Consider the following 9953-nt stretch of genomic DNA (forward strand, 5'->3'; position numbering starts at 1 on the left):
AGTGGTGTTGAAAACTTCTGTAAGCATTTCTTCATGCTAGTTCATGAAGCATATGTTAGTTCAAAGAAGTGACTTCCTCTAGTTCATGTGCATTTGATGCAAGTTGCCACAGCGAATTCGAGAAAGTTTATTTTTGCTTCCTTTGGAGTCATCCCAAGTTAGTCATGTAGGTGCGAAGTATTCTATGGTTTGATAGGCTCGCTACCTTCATTCCATATGTATTCCCTAGCACACCAAGCCACTAATTGACTTGTTGAAGGATAAGAAGTTCATCGATAAGTGCACAAGGACTTCGATATCCTCGATGATAGTTCCTTACCAGAACTCGGTAGTGTTTTGTTGTAAGACTACTCTGTGGTCATGCTTGTCTTGGAAAACATGTTCACATGTGTGTAGCAGAACCATCTCATGTTTTGGAGCTTACTATCGTAGTCCATTTTCCTAAGAACCTTGCAACATCGTATCGTCAGGTTGTGTTGCAAACTTTCTTTTCCAGACATGATGTCTGAAGTATCCTGCTACTAACCAGATCTGAATCTCACGCAGATATGATGGTTGGAACATTCCAACATCAGCATTTTGTTCCTAGCTTGCACCGTCTTTGTGCCATTTCACTATGGGCTGCCTTCTTAGTAATTCTTGTTCAGGATCATCTTAAAAAGTGGACCTACCATGGGTCCCATCCATTTCCGATGATAAGCAGAAATCATCCATTACGTTGTCTTCAACAACGTAGTCCACATCATCCATTCTAGTCCGGGTATGCCATCCCTTCGTACTCCGCCAAACGATTGTTGTGATTTGCCTGAGGCTAGTGTAAAGAGTTTCAATGATCTTTGAATCAAAAGTAATTCTTTTTGCCACTTAAGGGAATATTTCTGCGAGTCACCTTCCTTAAGATGTCTCGATATGGTATCATGCCAACTCAACTCCTCGCTACGCTGACAACCGTTCACCACCCTCTTAAGTCTGGAATTGTTGTCTACGCAGTGAACCTTCGTCATCTGTTGCACTCCATTCCTTTGGATGTATGTTTCATGTCTCAGCTCGAGAGATGTTTCAATGTCTCATTCCATGAGTTGAGCATCAGTTGCTCGATTTTCGAAAGATCGATTCTTCCAGTTTTTTTTCCTTTCTTCTCATTGTCATGTTAGTTGGAGTTCTCAGAACAAGACATCAATACAAAAATGGTGATCGAATCAACGTTCTTATGAGATGCAACCTGGATCGTGAAGATTGTGTTAGTTTGCATTCCCCCTTCATCTTACCCTACGCTTGAATCTCGGGACGAGATCCTTGTTTAGTGGGGGTGAGTTGTCACATCCCTAGCTTCTGGCAATGCACTAGGCTAGCTTCATGTGTGCATCATGTTTAAATTCAAATGAATATGAAATGGGGATGACAGAAAACCCCCAGCACCCCCTTAATCCAACTAGGGTATACTAAAATCTTCTTCAATGAACGTGAAATGCCCTTCTAAAATGTTCATCATCTTTGCCTTGGTCTGGAACCTCTGACAAAAATGGTGCACATATTCCTAGGACATCATAGGGTCACTAAATTAAATCATACTCTATTTGCATTTGGGCATTTAAATGCATAATATTTTAAATGTCCAAATAATTATAAACTTAAATGTTTACTGTTGCATATATTCCAAACAGTGGGCTTGAGCAAGTTTCATGATTTTTGAGTGTTCCTAAGTATTTTAACAAAGCCCTAAAAGTTGCAGAAGAATTAGAAAACAAAAATAAAAAGAAAAGGACAGAAAACCTACCTAAGTTACCTGCAGCCCATCTGGCACCCCAGCTGGTCCAGCGCTGTACGGCCCACTAGTCCATAGTGCCAGTCATCACCTACTTGCCGCTACGAGGACAGCGCGCGCGTGGACGCCGCACGCGAGCACGCGCCCCGCCACCTCCTGCTTCCCGCCGCTGCCCCGACGCGTCTGGACGACGCCACGCATCACCCCGGACCCCCTCGCCCACTTCCCCGTCCTCATCCCCTTCTCTCTCGCTCGACACCTCATGCCCGAGCGAGCTCGCCGATGCTGATCGCCGTTCCCGCAGCCACCGGCCACCGGCCACCCCTCGCCCCGCCACCACGCCCAGAAGCACCGACACGTCTTCCTCGTCCTCTCCATCGAGCTACACGATGCCGGAGGCCCTGCTTCATTGCCACCATCGTCGTCTTCGGCCCTGGACGCCGTGGATCGCCACCGTCGAATTCGCGGCAACCAAAGCCTCCTCGAGCCCATTGAGCTGCTCTGCGAGTCCGCTGTGAGCCCCTCTTCCTCTCCCCTCTTCTCTCAAGCTCACGCTCGTCCCCTAGCTCCTTTTCCCACCGCAGCCGAGAGCTTCTCGCCCCCGGCCATGGCCACAACCGTGCAAGCTCACAACGGAGCGCCTCACAGTGCTCAGGAAGCCCCTAGGAGCCTAACGCACATACTCACTCGCCCTCCCATCCACCGTAGCACCAATCCCGACCTCGCTCGAACTCCGGCCACCGCCACGAGCTTCGTTTCAGTGAGCTTGGGCCGTCTCAGCCTGTCCCGATCGCGCAGAAAGACGTGGGGCACTCCCAGCTTCACGTAGCACGCCTCCATCGTCGTTTTGGTCGCCGAAGCGCGAAACCCGTGCTGCTCCACCGCTTCTGGCCTCGCGGCGACTCAACGCCGGCGGGTTTGACCCCACTGACCCATGTTTGACCTCTCCTAGGTTGCTGACAAGTGGGCCCAGGCCCCTGGTAATTTAGGTTAAGCGCTAACTAAACTTAATTTGCCCTGTTAATACTGACATGTGGGCCCAGGGTCTTAACTACTCTAGTTTCGTATTAGTTTAGACTTAATTAACTTAAGTTAATTAGTTAGACGCTCACGTGTGGGTCCCAGCAGTCAGGTTTGACCTGGGCTGGCGCCTTTGACCTGCTGATGTCACACCGACGTCATGTTGATGCAGTAACCATTTTTTTGATTAAAACAATTCAGGAAATTCAGAAAAAGTCCTAAATTTCTAAAAATTATAAAAAATTATCTATAACTCCGAATAAGATAAATTATATGTGAAAAGTGATCAAAAAATCCAATCTATCCATTTGTACCATTTCCATGCATGTTTAAACAACTTAAACTTGCTGTTTAGATCAAAACGTGATAATGCACTTTATAAGTTCTTACTTTGAATTTGAATTTGAACCTTTGGTTAAATCAACTTAGACCCTTCTGTTCTTAGCTGCATTAGCTCAAATCACAACATATCGGCATATCATGATCATGCATCATATTGTGGCATTGCATTGATTGTGTTCTTTCTGTGTTTGCCGGTGGTTGTTCCCCCTCGGTAGACGTATTTTCTGACGATGAGTTCGCTGACACCGATGAAGAGCTATATCATCTTCAGAAGTGCCAGGCAAGCAAAGCCCCCTTGTTCATTCCGATACAATCCCACTCTCTCGCTCCTGCTCTCTTTTACTGCATTAGGACAACAACGATTCAACTGTTACATGCTACGATAGTTGAACCCCTTTTCCTCTGCATGACCTGTCATTGCCACAGTAAATAGATGAAACCCACTAGCATGAGTAGGAGTTGTTTCAGCCCTGATGTGCCTACTCATTCATGCTTGTTTGTCATGCCTGCTACTGCTTAGAGTTGAGTCAGCTCTGATTCATCGGGAATGAATTGGAATGGTGATGAACATGTCCTACGTGGTGTGAGCCAAGTGTGTGAACACGATTTGGTATAAGGTAGCGGTGAGAGGCCATGTAGGAGTACATGGTGGGTTGTCTCATTGAAACCGTCCTCAGGAACTAAGTTCTGTGTTTGTGATCCATGAAAACTACTACCACACATGGCGTCCTGAAAATATGACCCTGCTCGACTTATTAACCGCCCCTGTTCCTCTGTCCACGAGTTGCAACTCGTTTCTGGTGTTTGTAGGATATGTGTTGGTGGCATCGTAGACCGCTGACCCTAGGGGTGGGGCTATGATGCGGTAGATACACCATGGCACGGTGTACCGGGCGCCCGTTCGGTGTCTCGGGAACCCTTGCACACATCGTTTGGGGCTGTGAGCGAAACCCCGTCCAGATCTCCTCGCGGAAGGAACCGAGTAGCGATAACCTGGACTAGAGACTTGTGTGGTTAGTCAGGTCGTGGTCTACACCCACGTCGGCTTTTCGCTTGAAGTCTGCGAGCACATGTTGTGTGCAAGACGCTAGTGGTGGAAACATGTGTGAAGAAGTACACCCCAGCAGGGTTATAAATGATCTATTCGAATAGCCGCATCCGCGGTAAAGGACTTCTGGGTTGCCTATACATTTCATAGACAAGTGAAAGTGGATACTCTAAAATGCGCAAGATAAGCGTGAGTGCTATGGATGGCCTTCTTGTAGGGAGACGGGACCGGATCCATAGTGATGTATTGTTTTGGTGAATATGTAGACTCGTGTGCGCCACCTCAAAAGAGTTACTTGCAGTTGTAGTTTAGGATAGCCACCGAGTCAAAGCTGGCTTGCTGCAGTTAAACTCCACCACCCCCTTTATTGATACCGATGCATATGTAGCTAGTTCTGATGTAAGTCTTGTTGGGTACATTTGTACTCACGTTTGCTCAATTTATGTTTTGTAGAGAGACTTCAGTCTCGCTAGTAGTTCCGCGTGGACTTCGACATTTAGCTTGTTACCTCAGCTACGATCTTGTGTCCTCGGCATGGTCTTGTAGATAGTCAGGCTTCTCAGCCTTTTTCATTTGTAGTTGTCTGTATTCAGAGAAGTTAAGCTTCCGCATGTGCTTGTTGCTTGAATGCTCTGTATGTTGGGTCATGAGACCCATGTTTGTAATATCTGGCTCTTTGATACGTCTCCAACGTATCTATAATTTTTGATTGTTCCATGCTATATTATATTCTATTTTGGACATTATTGGGCTTTATTGTACACTTTTATATTATTTTTGGGACTAACCTATTAACCGGAGGCCCAGCCCAGAATTGTTGTTTTTGCCTATTTCAGAGTTTCGTAGAAAAAGAATATCAAATGGATTCCAAATGGAATGAAACCTTCGGGAACGTGATTTTCGGAACGAACGTGATCCAGATGACTTGGACCCTACGTCCAGAAAGCAACCAGGAAGGCACGAGGTAGGGGGGCGCGCCTACCCCCCCCCCCCCCAAGCGCGCCCTCCACCCTCGTGGGGCCCACATTGCTCTACCGACGTACTTCTTCCTCCTATATATACCTACGTACCCCCAACCTACTAGATACGGAGCCAAAACCCTAATTCCACTGCCGCAACCTTCTATACCCGTGAGATCCCATCTTGGGGCCTTTTCTGGAGCTTCGACGAAGGGGGCATCGATCACAGAGGGCTTCTACATCAACACCATAGCCTCTCTGATGATGTGTGAGTAGTTTACTTCAGACCTTCGGGTCCATAGTTATTAGCAAGATGGCTTCTTCTCTCTTTTTGGATCTCAATACAATGTTCCCCCCTCTCTTGTGGAGATCTATTCGATGTAATCTTCTTTTGCGGTGTGTTTGTTGAGACCGATGAATTGTGGGTTTATGATCAAGATTATCTATGAACAATATTTGAATCTTCTCTGAATTCTTTTATGTATGATTGGTTATCTTTGCAAGTCTCTTCGAATTATCAGTTTGGTTTGGCCTACTAGATTGATCTTTCTTGCAATGGGAGAAGTGCTTAGCTTTGGGTTCAATCTTGCGGTGTCCTTTCCCAGTGACAGTAGGGGCAGCAAGGCACGTATTGTATTGTTGCCATCGAGAATCACAAGATGGGGTTTATATCATATTGCATGAGTTTATCCCTCTACATCATGTCATCTTGCTTAAAGCGTTACTCTGTTCTTTTGAACTTAATACTCTAGATGCATGCTGGATAGCGGTCGATGTGTGTAGTAATAGTATTAGATGCAGGCAGGAGTCGGTCTACTTGGCTCGGACGTGATGCCTATATACATGGTCATACCTACATATTCTCATAACTATGCTCAATTCTGTCAATTGCTCAATAGTAATTTGTTTACCCACCTTTATACTTATGCTCTCGAGAGAAGCCACTAGTGAAACCTATGGCCCCAGGGTCTATTTTCCATCATATTAATCTTCCATCAACAAGCTATTTCTTTTTCCATTTTTATTTTGCTTTATTTACTTTGCATCTTTATCATAAATATACCAAAAATATTATCTTATCATATCTATCAGATCTCACTTTCATAAGAGACCGTGAAGGGATTGACAACCCCTTTATTGCGTTGGTTGCGAGGATTTTATTTGTTTGTGTAGGTGCGAGGGACTCGCGCTTGGCCTCCTACTGGATTGATACCTTGGTTCTCAAAAACTAAGGGAAATACTTAAGCTACTTTGCTACATCACCCTTTCCTCTTCAAGGGAAAACCAACGCAGTGCTCAAGACATAGCAAGAAGGATTTCTGGCGCCGTTGCCGGGGAGTCTACACAAAAGTCAACATACCAAGTACCCATCACAAACCCTTATCTCCCACATTACATTATTTGACATTTTCCTCTCGTTTTCCTCTTCCCACTTCACCCTTGTCATTTTATTTGCCCTCTCTCTCCGTCCTCCTTCTCTTTCCCTATTTGCCTCTTTTTTGCCCGTTTCTTTCTTGCTTGTGTGTTGGATTGCTTGCCTGTCACGATGGCTTAAGATAATACCAAATTGTGTGACTTTACTAATACCAACAACAATGATTTTATTAGCACTCCGATTGTCCTCTTACCAATGCTGAATCTTGTGAAATTAATGCTGCTTTGCTGAATCTTGTCATGAAATATCCGTTTTCCGGCCTTCCTAGTGAAGATGCCGCTACCCATCTAAACAACTCTGCTGATTTGTGTGATATGCAAAAGAAGAAAGATGTGGACAATGATATTGTTAAATTGAAGCTATTTCCTTTTTCGCTTAGACATCGTGCTAAAGCTTGGTTTTCATCTTTGCCTAAGAATAGTATTGATTCATGGAATAAGTGCAAAGATGCTTTTATCTCTAAGTATTTTCCTCCCGCTAAGATCATCTCTCTTAGAAACGATATTATGAATTTTAAGCAACTTGATCATGAACATGTTGCACAAGCTTGGGAGAGGATGAAATTAATGATACGTAATTGCCCTACACATGGTTTGAATTTGTGGATGATTATACAAAATTTTATGCCGGATTGAATTTTGCTTCTAGAAATCTTTAGATTCATCCGTGGGAGGCACTTTTATGGAAATCACTTTAGGAGAAGCTACTGAACTCCTAGATAATATTATGGTTAATTATTCTCAATGGCACACTGAAAGATCTACTAATAAGAAAGATGGATGAACTTATGAAATTATTTGCTAATAAAAGTGTTTCTTCTGATCCTAATAATATGCCTTTGTCTACTTTGATTGAGAATAATAATGAATCTATGGATGTGAATTTTGTTGGTAGGAATAATTTTGGTAACAACGTGTATAGAGGTAATTTTAATCCTAGGCCGTATCCTAGTAATTCCTCTAATAATTATGGTAATTCCTACAACAATTCTTATGGAAATTTTAATATGATGCCCTCTGAATTTGAGACTAGTGTTAATGAGTTTATAAATTCGCAAAAGAATTTCAATGCTTTGCTTGAAGAAAAATTGCTTAAAGTTGATCAATTGGCTAGGAATGTTGATAGAATTTCTCTTGATGTTGATTCTTTGAAACTTAGATCTATACCACCTAAGCATGATATCAATGAGTCTCTCAAAGCCATGAGAATTTCCATTGATGAGTGTAAAGAAAGAACCGCTAGGATGCGTGCTAAGAAAGATTGTTTTATGAAAGTGTGTTCTTCTAGTTTTCATGAAAATAAAGATGAGGATCTAAAAGTTATTGAGGTGTCCCCTATTAAATCTTTGTTTTGCAAAATGAATCTTGATAATTATGGGACTGAATATGATCCACCTTTACCTAGAAGGCGTTCCAAAAATTCGGAGTCTTTAGATCTTGATGCTAAAATTGTTAAAAGTGGGATTGAAGTGGTCAAAACTTTAAATATCAATGAACCCACTATTTTGGATTTCAAGGAATTAAATTATGATAATTGCTCTTTGATAGATTGTATTTCCTTGTTACAATCCGTGCTAAATTCTCCACATGCTTATAGTCAAAATAAAGCTTTTACTAAACATATCGTTGATGCTTTGATGCAATCTTATGAAGAAAAACTTGAGTTGGAAGTTTCTATCCCTTGAAAACTTTATGATGAGTGGGAACCTACTATTAAAATTTATGAATTCTATGCTTTGTGTGATTTGGGTGCTAGTGTTTCCATGATTCCAAAGACTTTGTGTGATTTGCTAGGTTTCCGTGATTTTGATGATTGCTCTTAAGCTTGCACCATGCGGATTCCACTATTAAGAAACCTATGGGAAGAATTAATGATGTTCTTATTGTTGCAAATAGGAATTATGTGCCCGTAGATTTTATTGTTCTTGATATAGATTGCAATCCTTCATGTCCTATTATTCTTGGTGGACCTTTCCTTAGAATGATTGGTGCAATTATTGATATGAAAGAAGGGAATATTAGATTCCAATTTCCGTTAAGGAAAGGTATGGAACACTTCCCTAGAAAGAAAATTAAATTACCATATGAATCTATTATGAGAGCCACTTATGGAATGCCTACCAAAGATGGTAATACCTAGATCTATCTTCGCTTTTGTGCCTAGCTAGGGGCGTTAAACAATAGCGCTTGTTGGGAGGCAACCCAATTTTATTTTTATTCCTTGATTTTTGCTCCTGTTTAGTAATAAATAATTTATCTAGCCTATGTTTTGGTTGTGTTTTTTGTGTTTAATTAGTGTTTGTGCCAAGTAGAACCGTTGGGAAGACTTGGGGAAAGCCTTGATCTTGCTGTAAAAAACAGAAACTTTAGCGCTCACGAGAATTGCTGCCATTTTTATTTGGAAAGTGATATTGTAAAACCCACGACGCGGCTATATCTCCCACGTGTCGGAGCACGACTTAGAGGCATAACCGCATAGTAGGCATGTCGCAAGAGGGGTAATCTTTACACATCCCATGTACTAAATAAGAAAGGGATAAATAGTTGGCTTACAATCCCCACTTCAAACAATACATAAATATAGCATACATCATCCAAAATACAATCAAGGTCCGACTACAGAACCAACATAAATAAAAGACAACCCCAAATGCTAGATCCCCGATCGCCCCAACTGGGCTCCTCTACTGATCATCCAGAAAAGACACGTAGTAATGGCCCAAATCCTCGTCGAACTCCCACTTGAGTTCCGTAGCGTCCCCTTCACTAGCATCATCGGCACCTACATCTGTTTGGAAGTATCTGTGAGTCATGGGGACTTAGCAATCTCACACCCTCGCGATCAAGACTATTTAAGCTTAAAGGTAGGAAAAGGGGGTAGTGAGGTGGAGCTGCAGCAAGCACTAGCGTATATGGTGGCTAACTTACGCAAATGAGAGCGAGAAGAGAAGCAAAGCACGGTCGAGAAGCTCAAAGTGATCAAGAAGTGATCCTGAGGCTACTTACATTCAAGCATAACATGAGACCGTGTTCTCTTCCCGGACTCCGCCGAAAAGAGACCATCACGGCTACACATGCGGTTGATTCATTTTAATTAAGTTAAGTTTCACGTTCTCTACAACCGGACATTAACAAATTACCATCTGCCCATAACCGCGGGCACGGCTTTCGAAAGTTCGAAACCCTGCAGGGGTGTCCCAACTTAGCCCATCACAAGCTCTCACGGTTAATGAAGGATATTCGTTCTCCCGGGAAGACCCGATAAATCTCAGAATCCCGGTTACAAGACATTTCGACAATGGTAAAACAAGACCAGCAAAGCCACCTGATGTGCCGACAAATCCCGATAGGAGTCGCAGGTATCTTGTTCTCAGGGCAACACCGG

The sequence above is a fragment of the Triticum aestivum genome, chromosome 6A, assembly GCF_018294505.1.
Source record: "Triticum aestivum cultivar Chinese Spring chromosome 6A, IWGSC CS RefSeq v2.1, whole genome shotgun sequence".
Classification (NCBI taxonomy): Eukaryota; Viridiplantae; Streptophyta; class Magnoliopsida; order Poales; family Poaceae; genus Triticum; species Triticum aestivum.